Source organism: Gorilla gorilla, chromosome 1 (assembly GCF_029281585.2).
Source record: "Gorilla gorilla gorilla isolate KB3781 chromosome 1, NHGRI_mGorGor1-v2.1_pri, whole genome shotgun sequence".
NCBI classification, from domain to species: Eukaryota; Metazoa; Chordata; class Mammalia; order Primates; family Hominidae; genus Gorilla; species Gorilla gorilla.
Window position 1 is genome coordinate 47,798,741 of NC_073224.2, and position 5,564 is coordinate 47,804,304.

Below are 5,564 nucleotides of genomic sequence, written 5' to 3' on the forward strand. Positions count from 1 at the left end.
TATCTTATGTTAAAGCAAAAAAATAACACCCAAAACCCAGAAAGCCACTGTATTTTCCAATGCCTTTCAAAATCCCTTTGCTATTTGGGGAATGAGCTTGAGATAAGGTGAGAACACCTGAAAAATGGTGACCTCCCTGGGGCTGGAATGAGCAAAGGGCAGGATTAGAAATTACATTGTAATTTTTGCCAGGCCACACCACCACAACAACCCTTGACCTGCATAGGAGCTCCTGAAGCTGTGCTGGGCCTGCAGGAGAATGTTGCTCAGACAGGACTTACCTGTCCTCTCTCAGGCACATCTCTAATCTCACGGAGCAGACGTGTCCCAAGGATCACCCAAGCCAAGGTGCTATAAGCTTGATGTGTTGTCTGTTCTCCCCAGGTCTTGGGACTTGATAAAATGATGGATTTGTTGAGGCTTTATGGGTTGTTTCCCCAGGGATTCAAGCATTTTCGGACTTTATTTAAGGCTAAGGTCAATCTTTGCAGCTTTGAAGTAGCACAAAGGCAATAAGAGAGTGTCCAATGTTCCTAGAGAGAGAGAGGCAGAGAATGTGTGCATGAACGTCCCCCAAAACAAACTGGAAAACCTTTTCCATGTTTTATTTATTTTGTGTTATTAAAGGAGCATCACTGTGTCATCTGTGCTGAGCCAGAGCTTCTAATTCAGTGGAAATGAAATTCCAACCCAGTGTGTGCTTAACTTCCCCAGCACAGTAAATCCATTTCTCTTTTTGTCTCTGTCTCATCTCCCCGTTTGTAGTGAAGAGATGTGCAGTACAGCGATGAAGTCTGTCAGTGGGAAACCACTCTGGCAATTTCGGAGTGATGTCTGAAGAAATGAATTGAGCAGGCTTGCCTGGGGTGGAGACACAAGAAAGACCATGCTTTTATAGTCACTGCTGGGTTTGCGATTTGTTGTGTGCTGCCTATCTATGCAGATTCTTTTCTGTTCCAACACATGAAGAAAAACATGCCCAGTCAGATGCTCCCGGCTTATCACTCCATATCAACCCAGAAGCAACACAGGTTTTCAATTTCTCCATTTGCAAGTGCAATTGGAAATTGGCAGAGGTTGCTATGTAGGGATAAAATGAACAGTGGTGCAGTTTGGCCTCTACAGATAGAGATGGCATCCATGAGGTTGTGGGGCGGGAGTGGGATAAAGGATCTGGGAATCATCTCACCCATATTTGATTGCTGGAAGCTCTGGTAAGCCATATTATGGTATTCCTTTCCACACTTAGGCTAGCTCTCTTTTGCTTCTGAGCATTTGCCCATGTTATCTGCCTCTACTTAGAACTCTCTGTAGTCCCCCCATTATATCCTGTCTTCTTCCATGCTCCTGTTTCATCTTTCTTTCTTATTTTTTTAGAGATAGGGTCTCGTCCTGTCACCCAGTCTGAGTGCAGTGGCATGATCATGGCTCACTGAAGCCTCAAACTCCTGGACTCAAGCCTTCCACCTCAGCCTCCCTAGTAGCTGGGACTACAGGCTTGTGCCACCACACCTGGCTAGTTTTATTTATTATGTTGTATGTATGTATGTATGTATATATGTTTTTAGAGATGGGGTCTTGCTATGTTGCTCAGGCTGGTCTCAAACTCCTGGGCTCAAGGGTTTCTCTCACCTCAGCTTCCTGAGTAGGTAAAATTACAGGTGTAAGCCACCACACCCTGCTTTCCTCTTCATCTTTCCAACTTTAGCTTGCCCAGTTTCCATTTTGATGTCACCTCTAACTGAATGCCTTCCTTTCCCTGTTAATACTTGATTTGGCCCCTCCCTCATTGTGCTTCCTTAGTCCCTGAACTTATTTTCAACACAAACTTCTCATGTGGTATTATAATTTCCTTTTTTTCTTATTTGATTCCCTCACTATATTCTAAGGTATGTGAGAGCAGGAAACCTATTTTTCTCTGCTGTTCTGTTTCTATGCACCTACTATGATACCTACCACATTGCAGATGCTCAAAAATTATGAATCAATAAGGTAAGAAAATATAAGTTAAATCCTTTGTCCCACTCCTGCTCCCCCACTTCACAGATACTATCTCTATCCATAACGGCCGGTTTGTACCACTGTTCATTTTATCCCCACGGAAGCCTCTGTCAACTTTCAATTGCACTTACAAATAGAGACATTGAAATGTTATATATAAATTGAAGTAATAGGTAAATATGTGATTAGAGTTCAAATGGGTCAGTCAAATAATGAAAAGGGAATAAGGTTTTATACCAACCAGATTTGAAAACAGAAAATATAATGCATATTAGTCAGCTCAGGCTGCTGTAATAAAATGCCATAGACCAGGTGGCTTAACAACAGATATTTGTTTATCACAGTTCTGGAGTCTTGGAAGTCCAAAATCATGGTGGCAGCAGATTCTCTTTCTGGTGAGGGCTGTCTTGCTGGCTTGCACATGGCTGTCTGCTCATTGTATCTTCACATGTTGGAGACAGAGAAGCAAGCTGTTTGGAGTCTTTTTAAAAATTTTTTTTTATTTTTAGAAGTAAGGGCACTAATCCCACTATAGGGACCCAATCCTCATGACCTCATCTAAACCTAATTACCTCTCAAAGGCCTCATTTCCAAATTCTATCACATTGGGGTTTAGGGCTTCCAAATAGGAATTCTGCACAGTAACAGTAACAGTGAGATCTTGGTGAAAGTTTTACATACACTCAGAAGACAGCAATGTTATAATAGTAGGATATTTTTAGAAAGAAATACATCAGTTGGAATCAAAAACTCTATAATATATGAAATTGACTCTATAATCATACTTCTGGCAATATAACCTAAGAAAATAGTCTTAAAGAAGGAAAAAGCTGTGGACATGAAGAGTCTTCATTTTAGCATTGTTTTCAATACTGAGAAATTGGAAACAATTTGAACAGTATAGGAATGGTTAAATAGATGACAATATCATGCATTATAATACTATATTATGCAGCCATTAAAATCATAGATTTGTGGCTTATTTTGTAACATAGAAAATATTTATTGTGTAATTTTAGGTTAAACAATCAAACTGTACCTATACTATGGTTTAAATTATATAAAATTATGTTTTTGAATGCACAAGTTCCTAATAGGAATAAATGGAAATAGCTGTACTTACTGGCGTGGTTGGATTTAGTGCAATTTTAGCATTCTTTTAGCTTTTTTAGTGCTATAATGCAAGACTTTAAAATGATATTTTAAAAGAAAGATCATGAAGAAGCTACTGAGAACTGAGTCATAAGGCTGATGTATTCTTCTTTCAAAACATCTTCCTGGGATTTGTTTCAGACAATCTTGGCTAATGGGTACAGAAATCTCCTTTCACTCCTCTCAACATGGAAACCTCAAGATTAAATGAGAAAGATCTAGTATATGGGTGTTTGAATGATTTTTTTCTTCAATTTTTACCTTCTGCTGAGGCCACCTACATGTTGGGAGCATATCTTCCCATGGTCAAACAACTGTTTGTCCAAATACAAGAATCTGTGAATTTACAAAGGTGATTATTATATCGCCAACCATGGATTGGCTACAGAGCCCCATTTTATTGCGTCCTATTTGTTCACATAGGTATTTTTGAGCACAAACCTGTACTTTTTCTAAACCCTCACTCAAGAAAAGAATATATCAGAGACATTTTTATCTACATTCATTTGAATGTAGGATGATCTGTCTGACCAGGAGCATGTGAGGTAACTTGGGATGGTGGAAAGACGGAGTCTTCGTGGTAGACAACCTAAGTTTATTTATAGGACCATGGCCAAGTTAGGCAGTCTTTCTAGGTCTTGATCTCAGCTGAAAAATTTGGAGGCAAATCACTACCTTATGTGATTCTTATAAACGAGATAATCTGTGTAACACACTCAGTTAAATATCTGCCATACAGAATCCTCTTCTTCAGTTTAACAGACCTTGAACGCCTACCATATTCCGGCTAACTAGGACATGTAGCCAATCGAGCCAGCTTACCCCTTCACACAGACTGCTCTGTGCTCATGAAAAAGTCAAGATCACTTTTATGGCTAAATTGCAGTCACACGGTTTCTGAATACAATACTGAGAGACTGGGACCCCTTAGGGGACTATTGCCTACAGTGGGTGACTGTATGACCTATCAGAGATTAGAGATTCAGATACTGTCTTCCTTAACCCAGTGAGAAATTCACAGGAGAGAGTGCTGCACCCTGTAAGTGGGGCAACAGCAGCATTTACAGAGGCAAAATGTGCAGTTAACAAAATGTAGACAATTAAACCCATGTCTCATTGACCTAGCTTTGTCTGCATTCTGGGACTGTTCTCTTTGTAGCAGTGACTTTAGTTCTGGTCAGAAGTGCTTTCATCAACATTAAACTACCAAAAGAATAGTTTTTTTCTCTAACTCTTTTCTCACTGTTTGCATAATAAAGGTATTTTTTTTGATCGGCAAGTGATCTTATGAAAGAATGTAATAGGAGATCAAGGAAGTCTAATTTTAGTCTCTCTCCCGCGGAGACCCTGTGTGATTTAGGGACATATAGCTCAAGTTTTCTGTTTTCCAATCTTCGTGTTTTAAACTGTTTTAATAATTCCACAAGATTCCTATCCACAAATAATTCCACAAGGAAGAAAGGAGAACACCGCAGGAAGCCTGGTGAGCTCGGAGGAAGAAGAATGCTATGGAATCTGTAGTCCCGCAGATCTGCGCACGAGGGTGGTCTGCACATTTTTGCTGATCTCTGACCTGGACTACATCCATGCACTCTAAACATATTTACCTCATTAAACAAAGTTTGGTTTTTGGCCATCACTTCAAATTCAGCACAATCATTTTCCAGGCCTCTACCCTCACCACAAAAAAAGTCACAATCAGTTCCTTCTCCAGCATCCTATCTACTGAGGACACTTAAACCCACAAAGTCATTGTCTACTCATTTTGCTTCCTGATCGCTACCTTCCTACAGCATCTGACATCATTTTCTGAAACGTATGTGGCCTCTTTTCCCCTTCTACCGTTTTTACCCTCGGGGAGGTCATATCAGTTCTCCCCAGGAATTCTGTCAGAGACCCTACAGTCTGCATTTTCCTCTCTTCGACCCACAGCAGCATACACTTCCTTAATGCTTATTTGTCCTGATTGTCTTCTGATAGTAAAAACTCTGCTCACTTTTCACTTTGTGTGTGTGTGTGTGTGACGGAGTTTTGCTCTTGTCACCCAGGCTACTATGCAGTGGCACGATCTTGGCTCATTGCAACCTCTGCCTCCTGGGTTCAAGCAATTCTCCTGCCTCAGCTTCCTGAGTAGCTGGGATTACAGGTGCCCGCCACCAAGCCCAGTTAATTTTTGTATTTTTAGTAGAGACAGGGTTTTGCCATGTTGGCCAGGCTGGTCTTGAACTCCTGACCTCAGGTGATCTGCCCTCCTCAGCCTCCCAAAGTGCTGGGATTACAGGTGTGAGCCACCGCGCCTGGCCACTTTCTATTTCCTCTTGCATCAAGTCTCATTTTCTCTCCCTGACTCCTAAGAACCTCTGCAGCTCCTTCGCCCCAGGCTTTTCCCAATCCAGCCGCACCCTGCTCCC

At 41.1% G+C, this 5,564-nt stretch overlaps 1 long non-coding RNA gene across 1 annotated transcript; it reads right to left on the reverse strand.

Annotated features, from left to right (window-relative positions):
- Nucleotides 1-589: 589 nt before the first annotated feature.
- LOC134758338 (uncharacterized) lies at nt 590-3,444 on the reverse strand. The gene is made up of 2 exons (XR_010133411.1): nt 3,125-3,444; nt 590-861 (listed from the first exon to the last, which is right to left on the reverse strand). It is a non-coding gene; the product is annotated as an uncharacterized lncRNA (long non-coding RNA).
- Nucleotides 3,445-5,564: the final 2,120 nt, after the last annotated feature.